We start from the raw sequence: 11,820 nt of genomic DNA, 5'->3' as shown, positions 1-11,820 counted from the left end.
GGATTTTCTAGGGTTTTTAGGTTTTTAGGGTTTTTTAGGATTTTCTATGGTTTTTAGGTTTTTAGGGTTTTTTAGGATTTTCTAGGGTTTATAGGGGTTTTTAGAGTTTTTTAGTGTTTTTAGGGTTTTTTAGGGTTTTCTAGCGTTTTTAGGATTTTTTAGGGTTTTTAGGGGTTTTTAGTTTTAGAGAGTTTTTTAGTGTTTATAGGGTTCTCTAGGATTTTTAGTGTTTTCTAGAGTTTTTAGAGTTCTTTAGGGTTTTCTAGTGTTTTTTATGGTTTTTAGAGTTTTTAGGATTTTCAGGATTTTCTAGGGCTTTTAGGGTTTTCTAGGGTTTGTTAGGATTTTTTAGTCTTTTTTAGGATGTTTAGGGTTTCTTAGGGTTTTTTAGGGTTTTCTAGGGTTTTTCGGGTTGTCTAAGGTTTTTAGTGTTTATAGGGTTTTCTAGGATTTTTAGTGTTTTTTAGTGTTTTCTAGAGTTTTTAGAGTTCTTTAGGGTTTTCTAGTGTTTTTTAGGATTTTCTAGGGTTGTTATGGTTTTTACGGTTTTCTAGGGTTTTTTTTAAGTTTTCTAGGATTTTTTAGGTTTTCTAGTGTTTTGTAGCATTTTTTAGCGTTTTAGGGTTCTCTAGGATTTTTTAGGTTTTTTATGGTTTTCTAGGGTTTTTATGTTTTCCTAGGGTTTTTTAGGGTTTCCTATGGTTTGTTAGTGTTTTTTTCAGGGTTTTTTAGGTTTTTCTAGGTTTGTTAGGGTCTTCTAGGGTTTTTAGAGTTTTTTTAACGTTTTCTAGGTTTTTAGTAATTTCTAGGGTTTTTAGGGTTTTTTAGGGTTTTGTACAGTTTTTTGGGTTTTCTAGGGTTTTTAGGATTTTTTATGGTTTTCTAGGATTTTTAGGGTTTTCTAGGGTTTTTTGTGTTTTTAGGGTTTTCAAGGGTTTTTAGTATTTTTTAGGATTTTCTAGGGTTTTTGAGAGTTTTTAGAGTTTTTTAGGATTTTTAGGGTTTTCTAGGGTTTTTAGGATTTTTATGTTTTTCTAAGGTTTTTTAGGTTTTTCTAGGGTATTTAGTGTTTTTAGGGTTTTCTAGGGGTTTAGTGTTTTTTAGGATTTTCTAGGGTTTTTTAGAGTCTCTTAGGATTTTCTAGGGTTTTAAGGATTTTTTAGGATTTTCTAGGGTTTTTCGGGGTTTCTAGGGGTTTTTAGAGTTTTTTAGTATTTTTAGGGGTTTTTAGGGTTTTCTAGGATTTTTAGGATTTTTCAGGGTTTCTTAGTGTTTTTTAGGATTTTTAGGGTTTTGTTGGGTTTTTAGTGTTTTTTTAGGATTTTTAGGGTTTCTTAGGGTTTTCAAGGGTTTTCTAAACTTTTTTAGGGTTTTCTAGGGTTTGTAGCATATTTTAGTGTTTTAAAGTTTTCTAGGATTTTTTCGGGTTTCTATAGTTTTCTAGGGTTTTTTAGGGGGTTGTTAGGGTTTTTTAGGATTTTCTAGGGTTTTTTTACGTTTTTAGTGATTTCTAGTGTTTTTTAGAGTTTTCTAGGGTTTTTAGTGTTTTTAGGGTTTTTAGGGTTTTTTAGGGTTTTCAAGAGATTTTTAGGGTTTTTTAAGGTTTTAAGGGTTTTTAGGGTTTTTTAGGATTTTTAGGATTTTCTTGGGATTTTTAGGATTTTTTACGGTTTTTAGGGTTTTCTAGGGATTTTTAGGGTTTTCTAGGATTTTTTAGATTTTTTAGGGTTTTCAATGATTCTTAGGGTTTTTTAGGATTTTCTAGGATTTTTTACGATTTTCTAGGATTTTTTGGAGTTTTCTAGGGTTTTCTAGAGTTCTTAGAAAACCCTAACAACCCTAGAAAAACCTAAAAAACCCTAAAAAATCCTAGGAAATTTTAGGGTATTTAAGGGTTTTCTAGGATTTTTTATGGTTTTCTAGAATTCTCTAGTGTTTTCTAGGGTTTTTAGGGTTTTTTGGGGATTTTTTTAGGGTATTTTAGGTTTTCTAAGGTTTTTTTTTCCAGGGTTTTTTAGGTTTTTCGGGTTTCCTATGGTTTTTTTAGGGTTTTCTACAGTTTTTAGAGTTTTCTATGGTTTTTGGGGTTTTCTAGGATTTTAGTATTTTTAGGGGTTTGTAGGGTTGTTTACGGTTTTCTAGGGTTTTTTAGGATTATCTAGGGTTTTTAGCGTTTTCTAGGGTTTTTTTTACGGTTTTCTAGGGTTTTTTGGGGTTTTCTAGAGTTTTAAGAGTTTTTAGGGTTTTCTTGGGTTTTTTAGGGTTTTCTAGGGATTTTAAGATTTTTTAAGGTTTTTTCTATCGTTGTTAGGGTTTCTATCCTAGAAACCCTAAAAATCGTAGAAAACCCTAGAAAACCCGAGAAACCCTAGAAAATCCTAAAAACCCTAGGAAATTCTAAAAAACCTAAAAAACCCTAGAACCCTAAAAATCCTAGAAAACCCTAGAAAATCCTAAATAACCCTAGAAAATCCTAAAAAACCCTTGAAAATCCTAAAAAACTCTAAGAACACAAGAAAACCCCAAAAAACCCTAGAAAACCGTAAAAAACCCTAGAAAATCTTTGAAAATCCTTAAAACACTAAAAACACTAGAAAACCCTAAAAAACCTTAAAAAAACCCTAGAAACACTAAAAAAAGCTAAAAAACCTAAAAAACCCTAAAAACCCTAAAAAATCCAAAAAAAACTTTAAAAGACCCTAGAAAACCCTAAAAACCCGAAAAATCCTAGAAAACACTAAAAAAACTACAAAACCTTAGAAAACGCTACAAAACCCTAGAAAACCTAAAAATCCCTAGAAATCCCTAAAAAAGCATCGAAAAATCTAAAAACCCTAGAAAATCCTAAAAACCCCTAGAAAACCCTAAGAAACTCTAAGAACTCTAGAAAACCCTAGAAAACCATAAAAAATCCTAGAAAACCCTAAAAACCGTAGAAAACCGTAGAAAACCCAAGAAACCCTAGAAAATCCTAAAAACCCTAGGAAATCCTAAAAAACCTAAAAAACACTAAAAGAACTAAAAAATTTTAGAAATCCCTAAAAAACCCTAGAAAACCCTAAAAATCCTAGAAAACCCTAGAAAATCCTAAATAACCCTAGAAAATCCTAAAGAACCCTTGAAAATCCTAAAATACTCTAAGAACACAAGAAAACCCCAAAAAACTTAGAAAACCGTAAAAAACCCTAGAAAATCTTTGAAAACCCTAAAAGCACTAAAAACCCTAGAAAACCCTAAAAAACCTTAAAAAAACCCTAGAAACACTAAAAAAACCTAAAAACCCTAAAAAAATCCTAAAAACCCTAAAAAATCCAAAAAAAGTTTAAAAAGACCCTAGAAAACCCTAAAAACCCTAAAAATCCTAGAAAACACTAAAAAAACTACAAAACCTTAGAAAACGCTACAAAACCCTAGAAAATCCCTAAAAAAGCATAGAAAAATCTAAAAACCCTAGAAAATCCTAAAAACCCTAGAAAACCCTAAGAAACTCTAAGAACTCTAGAAAACCCTAGAAAACCATAAAAGATCCTAGAAAACCCTAAAAACTCTAAGAACTCCAGAAAACCCTAGAAAACCCCAGAAAATCCTAGGAAAACCTTAGAAAACCCTAAAAAACCCTAAGAATCATAGAAAATCCTAAAAAATCCTAAAAACTCTAGAAAACCCTAAAAATCCAAAAAACCTACAAAATCCTAGAAAACCCTAAAAAACCCTCAACTTTAAAAAATCCTGAAACCCCTAGAAAACCCTAAAAAACCCTAGAAAACCCTAAAAATCCAAAAAACCCTGGAAAAACCATAAAAACCCTGAAAAACCTAGAAAACCCTAAAAAACCTAGAAAACCCTAAAACCCTAGAAAACACTAGAAAATCCTAAAAATCTAAAAAAATCCTAGAAAACCATAAAAAACCCTAAAAATGCTAGAAAATCCTAAAAAACCCAAAAAAATCGTAAAAACTATGGAAAACAATAGGAAACCATCAAAACCCTAGAAAACCCTAAAATACCCTAAAAAATCATAAAAAACTATAAAAATCCTAGAAAATACTAGAATACCCTGGAGGGGTTTTAGAATTTTTTACGGTTTTCTAGGGGTTTTTAGTTTTTTAGGGTTATTAGGTTTTTCTTGGGTTTTAGTGTTATTTAGAGTTTTCTGGTTTTTAGCGTATTTTAGGGTTTTCAAGGGTTTTCTAGGATTTTTTATGGTTTTTGGGATTTTTTTAGGCTTTTCTAGTGTTTTTTAGGTTTTTAGGGTTTTTAGAGTTTTCTAGGGTCTTTATTGTTATTTAGGGTTTTTAGGGATTTTTACGGCTTTCTAGGGTTTTTTAGAGTTTTTAGAGTCTTTTAGGATTTTCTAGGGGTTTTAGGGTTTTTTAGAATTTTCTAGGGTTTTTAGGGTTTTTTAGGATTTTCTAGGATTTTTAGGGTTTAGGGTTTAGGGTTTTTAGAGTTTTTTAGTGTTTTTAGGGTTTTTTAGGGATTTCTAGCGTTTTTAGGAAACCATAAAAACCCTAAAAAACCCTAAAACCCTAGAAAACACTAGAAAAATCCTAAAAATCTAAAAAAATCCTAGAAAACCATAAAAAACCCTAAAAACGCTAGAAAATCCTAAAAAACCCAAAAAAAATCGTAAAATACCCTAAAAAACCATAAAAAACTATAAAAATCCTAGAAAATACTTGAATACCCTAGAAAACCAAACAAAACCCTAGAAAATCCTAAAATACCCTAGAAAACCCTAGAAAATACTAAAAGTCCCTAGAGAAACCTAAAAAATAATAAAGAACACTAGAAAACCCTAAAAAAACTAAAACCCTAGAAAACCCTAAAAAACACTAAAAACCCTAGAAAACCCCAAAAAGCCGAAAAAACCGAAAAAACCCTAGAAAACCCTAGAAAACCCTTAAATACCCTAGAAATCCCTAAAAATCCTAGAAAAGGCTAAAAATCCTAGAGAATCCTAAAAAACCCTAGAAAACCCTAAAAAAACCCTAGAAAATCCTAAAAAACACTAAGAAAACCTTAGAAAATCCTAGAAAACCGTAAAAACCCTAGAAAACCTTAGAAAACCTTAAAAAGCCCTAAGAATCATAGAAAACCCTAAAATATCATAGTATTGCCTAAAAATTCCTTAAAATCCAAAAAAACCCAAAAAAAAACCCTAAAAAACCCTAGAAACCCTAAGAAACCCTTAAAACCTTAAAAAACTCTAAACCCAAGAAAACCCTAAAAACCTACAAACCCCTAAAAAACCCTTAAAACCTTAAAAAACCCTGAAAACCCTAGAAAATCCTAAAATCCCTAAAAACCCTAAAAAACACTAAAAACCCTAAAAACCATAAAAATCCTAAAAATCCTAAAAATCTCTAGAAAACCCTAAAAAACCGTGAAACACCCTAAGAACCCTAGAAAACCATTAAAAAAACCATAGAAAACCCTAAAATACCCTTAAAAAACCCTAGAAAACACTAAAAATTCCTAAAAACCCTAAAAAACAATAAGAAAACACTAGGAAACCCAAAAAACACTAAAAACCCTAGAAAACCCTAAAAAACCCGAAAAGCTCTAGAAAACCCTAAAAAACTCTAGAAAACCCTAAAAAATCCTAGAAAAGACTAGAAAACCCTAGAAAACCATTAAAAAACCCTAGAAAACCCTAAAATACCCTAAAAAACCCCAAAAAACTGTAAAAACCTTCGAAAACGCTAGAAAAACCTAGAAAACAATAAAAACACTAGAAAACCCTTAAATACCCTAAAAGTCGTTAGGGTTTTTTAGGTTTTTCTAGGGTTGTTAGGGCTTTCTAGGCTTTTTTTATGGTTTTTTTAGCGTTTTCTAGGTTTTTAGTGTTTTCTAGGGTTTTTAGGGTTTTCTAGAGTTTTTAAGGTTTTCTACAGTTTTTAGGATTTTCTAGGGTTTTTAGGGTTTTTTAGGAGCTTTTAGGATTCTCTAGGGGTTTTTAGTGTTTTTTAGGGTTTTTTAGGGTTTGTTAGAATTTTCTAGGGTTTTTAGGGTTTTTTGGGTTTTTTAGGGTTTTCTATGGGTTTTTAGGGTTTTCTAGTGGTTTTTAGAGCTTTTTAGGGTTTTTTGGATTTTTAGGGTTTTCTTGGGGTTTTTAGGGTTTTCTAGGGTTTTCTAGTATTTTTTAGGGTTTGCTACGGTTTTTAGGGTTTTTCTAGGGATTTTAGGATTTTTTAGGGTTATCTAAGGGTTTTTAGGTTTTTAAGGGTTTTTTTAAGGTTTTAAGAGTTTTTACGGATTTGTAGGGTTGTTTAGGGTTTTTTTGGGTTTTCTAGCGTTTTTAGGATTTTTTAGGGTTTTCTAGGATTTTTTAGGGTTTTCTATGATTCTTAGGGTTTTTTAGGGTTTTCTAAGGTTTTTCTAGGGTTTTTTACGGTTTTCTACTGTTTTTCGGGGTTTTCTAGTGTTTTAAGAGTTTTTTAGGATTTTAGAGGGGTTTTAGAATTTTTTACGGTTTTCTCGGGTTTTTTAGTTTTTTAGGGTTATTAGGTTTTTCTTGGGTTTTAGTGTTTTTTAGAGTTTTCTGGTTTTTAGCGTATTTTAGGGTTTTCAAGGGTTTTCTAGGGTTTTTGGGATGTTTTTAGGCTTTTCTAGTGTTTTTTAGATTTTTAGGGTTTTTAGAGTTTTCTAGGGTCTTTATTGTTATTTAGGGTTTTTAGGGTTTTTTACGGTTTTCTAGGATTTTTTAGAGTCTTTTAGGATTTTCTAGGGGTTTAGGGTTTTTTTGGATTTTCTAGGGTTTTTAGGGTTTTTTAGGATTTTCTAGGATTTTTAGGGTTTAGGGTTTAGGGTTTTTAGAGTTTTTGTGTTTTTAGGGTTTTTTAGGGATTTCTAGCGTTTTTAGGACTTTTTAGGGTTTTCTAGGGGTTTTTAGTTTTTAGAGTTTAGGGTTTTCTTGGGTTTTTAGTGTTATTTAGGATTTTTAGGCTTTCTTAGGGTTTTTAAGGGTTTTCTAGAGTTTTTAGGGTTTTCTAGGGTTTTTAGGATTTTCTACGTGTTTTAGGGTTTTTAGGGTCTTCCAGGGTTTGTTAGGATTTTCTAGGGTTTTTAGGGTTTTCTAGGGATGTTAGGGTTTTTTAAGGTTTTGTAAGATTTTTAGTATTTTTTTTGGTTTTCTAGTTTTTTTTTTTGTGTTTTTAAGGTTTTCAAGGGTTTTTAGTATTTTTTAGGATTTTCTAGGGTTTTTTAGAGCTTTTAGAGTTTTTTAGGATTTTAGGGTTTTCTCGGGTTATTAGGATATTTATGGTATTCTAGGGTTTTTTAGGTTTTTCTAGGGTTTTTAGTGTTTTTAGGATTTTCTAGGGGTTTTTAGAATTTTTTAGGATTTTCTAGGGTTTTTTTAAGTTTTTAGAGTCTCTTAGGATTCTCTAGGGTTTTTACGGTTTTTTAGGATTTTATAGGGTTTTTAGAGGTTTCTAGGGGTTTTTAGAGTTTTTTAGTGTTTTTAGGGTTTTATAGGGTTTTCTAGGGTTTTTAGTGTTTTTAGGAATTTGTAAGATTTTTTAGAGTTTTTAGAGTCTTTTAGAATTTTCTAGGGTATTTTAGGATTTTCTAGGGTTTTTAGGGTTTTTTAGGGTTTTGTAGGTTTTCTAGGGTTTTTTAGGGTTTTCTAGGGTTTTTTGTATTTTTAGGGTTTTCAAGGATTTTTAGGATTTTTATGGTTTTCTAGGAATTTTTTTAGTGTTTTTAGGGTTTTCTAGGGTTTTTAGTGTTTTTTAGGATTTTCTAGGGTTTTTTAGAGTTTTCAGAGTCTCTTAGGATTTTCTAGGGTTTTTAGGATTTTTTAAGATTTTCTAGGGTTTTTAGGGGTTTATAGGGGTTTTTAGAGTTTTTTAGTGTTTTTAGGGTTTTTTAGGGTTTTCTAGGATTTTTAGGATTTTTCAGGGTTTTCTAGGGGTTTTTAGTTTTTTAGAGTTTTTAGGGTCTTGGGTTTTTAGTCTTTTTTAGGATTTTTAGGGTTTCTTATTGTTTTATAGGGTTTTCTAGGCTTTTCTAAAGTTTTTTAGTGTTTTTAGGGTTTTTTAGGGTTTTCTGGGGTTTTTAGTTTTTTAGGGTTTTTTGGGGGTTTTTAGTATTTTTTAGGTTTTTTAGGGTTTTCTAGGGTTTTTAGGGTTTTCTAGGGATGTTAGGGTTTTGTAGGATTTTTAGGGTTTTCTAGGGTTTTTAGGATTTTTTATGGTTTTCTAGGGTTTTTTAGGTTTTTCTAGGGTTTTTTTGTTTTTAGGGTTTTCAAGGGTTTTTCGTATTTTTTAGGATTTTCTAGGGTTTTTAGAGTTTTTAGAGTTTTTTAGGATTTTTAGGATTTTCTAAGGTTTTTAGGATTTTTTATTGTTTTCTAGGATTTTTTAGGTTTTTCTAGTGTTTTAAGTGTTTTTAGGGTTTTCTAGGGTTTTTAGTATTTTTTAGGATTTTCTAGTGTTTTTTTAGAGTTTTTAGAGTATATTAAGATTTTCTAGGGTTTTTAGGGTTTTTTAGGATTTTCTACGGTTTTTAGTGTTTTTTAGGATTTTCTAGGGTTTTTAGGGGTTTCTAGGGGTTTTTAGAGTTTTTTAGTGTTTTTAGGGTTTTTTAGGATTTTCTAGAGCTTTTAGGATTTTTTATGGTTTTCTAGGGTTTTTTAGGTTTTTCTAGGGTTTTTTATGTTTTTCGGATTTTCTAGGGTTTTTTTAGAGTTTTTAGAGTAAAGATTTTTAGGGTTTTCTAGGGTTTTTAGGATATTTTATGGTTTTCTAGGGTTATTTAGTTTTTTCTAGGGTTTTTAGTGTTTTTAGGGTTTTCTAGGGTTTTTAGTGTGTTTTAGGATTTTCTAGGGTTTTTTAGAGATTTAAGAGTCTTTTAGGATTTTCTAGGGTTTTTAGGGTTTTTTAGGATTTTCTAGGGTTTTTAGGGGTTTCTAAGGGTTTTTAGAATTTTTTAGTGTTTTTAGGATTTTTTAGGGTTTTCTAGGGGTTTTTAGTTTTTGAGTTTTTAGGGTTTTCTTGGGTTTTTAGTCTTTTTTAGGATTTTTAGGGTTTCTTGGGTTTTTAGTCTTTTCTTGGGTTTAGGGTTTTTAGGGTTGTCTAAGGTTTTTAGTGTTTATAGGGTTTTCTAGTATTTTTAGGGTTTTTTAGGATTTTCTAGGGTTGTTATGGTTTTTGCGGTTTTCTAGGGTTTTTTTAAAAGTTTTTCAAGGGTTTTTTAGGTTTTCTAGTGTTTTGTAGCATTTTTTTTGCGTTTTAGGGTTTTGTAGGATTTTTTAGGTATTTTATGATTTTCTAGGGTTTTTATGTTTTGTTAGTGTTTTTTTAGGGTTTCCTATGGTTGTTAGGGTTTTTTAGGTTTTTCTAGGGTTGTTAGGGTCTTCTAGGGTTTTTAGGATTTTTAGGATTTTCTAGGGGTTTTAGGGTTTTTTAGGGTTTTCTAGGGTTTGTTAGGATTTTCTAGGATTTTTAGGGTTTTCTAGGGATGTTAGGGTTTTTTAGGGTTTTGTAGGATTTTTAGGGTTTTCTAGGGTTTTTTGGATTTTTTTATGGTTTTCTAGGGTTTTTAGGTTTTTCTAGGTTTTTTGTGTTTTTAGGGTTTTCAACGGTTTTTAGTATTTTTAGGGTTTTCTAGGGTTTTTAGGTTTTTCTAGGTTTTCTAGGGTTTTTTAGAGTTTTTAGAGTCTCTTAGGATTTTCTAGGGTTTTAGGGCTTTTCAGGGTATTCTAGGGTTTTTAGGATTTTTTATGGTTTTCTAGTTTTTTTTTGTGTTTTTAGGGTTTTCAAGGGTTTTTAGTATTTTTTAGGATTTTCTAGGGTTTTTTAGAGCTTTTAGAGTTTTTTAGGATTTTAGGGTTTTCTAGGGTTTTTAGGATTTTATGGTATTCTAGGGTTTTTTAGGTTTTTCTAGGGTTTTTAGGATTTTCTAGGGTTTTTAGTGTTTTTTTGGATTTTCTAGAGTTTTTTAAAGTTTTTAGAGTCTCTTAGGATTCTCTAGGGTTTTTACAGTTTTTTAGGATTTTATAGGGTTTTTAGGGGTTTCTAGGGGTTTTTAGAGTTTTTTAGTGTTTTTAGGGTTTTTTAGGATTTTCATTTCTAAGATATTTTAGAGTTTTTAGAATCTTTTAGGATTTTCTAGGGTTTTTAGGGTTTTTTAGGATTTTGTAGGATTTTTAGGGTTTTCTAGGGTTTTTAGGATTTTTTATGGTTTTCTTGGGTTTTTTAGGGTTTTCTAGGGTTTTTTGTGTTTTTAGGGTTTTCAAGGGTTTTTAGTATTTTTTAGGATTTTCTAGGGTTTTTTAGAGTTTTTAGAGTTTTTTAGGATTTTTAGGGTTTTCTAGGGTTTTTAGTGTTTTTTAGGATTTTCTAGGGTTTTTTAGAGTTTTCAGAGTCTCTTAGGATTTTCTAGGGTTTTTAGGATTTTTTAAGATTTTCTAGGGTTTTTAGGGGTTTCTAGGGGTTTTTAGAGTTTTTTAGTGTTTTTAGGGTTTTTTAGGGTTTTCTAGGATTTTTAGGATTTTTCAGGGTTTTTTAGGGTTTAGGGTTTAGGGTTTAGGGTTTAGTTTTCTCTTCTTCCTTTATTTACATTACATTCTTTTCTTCTTCTACTCACACAGGGGAACCTCTATACCTGGGTAAAAAGGATCCCTATTATTATTATTTTTCTGTTCCCTTCTTTTTCATATGAGCAGGAGTAAGGACAAGAACATTCTTGTTGAAGCAGACCCTAAACCTGAAAGGACTCTGAAGAGGAAACTAAGAGAAGCTAAAATACAACAATCCAGAGATAACCTTACAGAAATTTTCGAACAGGAAGAAGAGATGGCAGCCGAAAATAATAATGCAAGGAGGATGCTTGGTGACTTTACTGCACCTAATTCCAATTTACATGGAAGAAGCATCTCAATTCCTGCCATTGGAGCAAACAATTTTGAGCTGAAACCTCAATTGGTTTCTCTAATGCAACAAGACTGCAAGTTTCATAGACTTCCATCTGAAGATCCTTTTCAGTTCTTAACTGAATTCTTGCAGATCTGTGATACTGTAAAGACTAATGGAATAGATCCTGAAGTCTACAGGCTCATGCTTTTCCTGTTTGCTGTAAGAGACAGAGCTAGAATATGGTTGGATTCTCAACCTAAAGATAGCCTGAACTCTTGGGATAAGCTGGTTAAGGCTTTCTTAGCCAAGTTCTTTCCTTCTCAAAAGCTGAGTAAGCTTAGAGTGGATGTTCAAACCTTCAGACAGAAAGAAGGTGAATCCCTCCATGAAGCTTGGGAGAGATATAAGCAACTGACCAAAAAGTGTCCTTCTGACATGCTTTCAGAATGGACCATCCTGGATATATTCTATGATGGTCTATCTGAATTAGCTAAGATGTCATTGGATACTTCTGCAGGTGGATCCATTCACCTAAAGAAAACGCCTGCAGAAGCTCAAGAACTCATTTACATGGTTGCTAATAACTAGTTCATGTACACTTCTGAGAGGAATCCTGTGAGTAATGGGACGCCTCGGAAGAAGGGAGTTCTTGAAATTGATACTCTGAATGCCATATTGGCTCAGAACAAAATATTGACTCAGCAAGTCAATATGATTTCTCAGAGTCTGAATGGAATGCAAGCTGCATCCAACAGTACTCAAGAGGCATCTTCTGAAGAAGAAGCTTATGATCCTGAAAACCCTGCAATAGCAGAGGTGAATTACATGGGTGAACCATATGGAAACACCTATAATCCCTCATGGAGAAATCACCCAAATCTCTCATGGAAGGATCAACAAAAGCCTCAACAAGGCTTTAATAATGGTGGAAGAAACAGGTTTAGCAATAGCAAGCCTT

At 31.5% G+C, this 11,820-nt stretch overlaps 1 non-coding gene across 1 annotated transcript; it reads right to left on the bottom strand.

The window, feature by feature from the left end:
- Positions 1-11,195: 11,195 nt before the first annotated feature.
- On the bottom strand, positions 11,196-11,303 carry LOC112739516 (small nucleolar RNA R71). The gene has a single exon (XR_003170451.1). It is a non-coding gene; the product is annotated as a small nucleolar RNA R71 (small nucleolar RNA).
- Between the last annotated feature and the right edge of the window lie 517 nt (positions 11,304-11,820).

This window comes from Arachis hypogaea, chromosome 13 (genome assembly GCF_003086295.3).
Source record: "Arachis hypogaea cultivar Tifrunner chromosome 13, arahy.Tifrunner.gnm2.J5K5, whole genome shotgun sequence".
Classification (NCBI taxonomy): Eukaryota; Viridiplantae; Streptophyta; class Magnoliopsida; order Fabales; family Fabaceae; genus Arachis; species Arachis hypogaea.
This window is presented reverse-complemented; position numbering and strand designations above follow the sequence as displayed.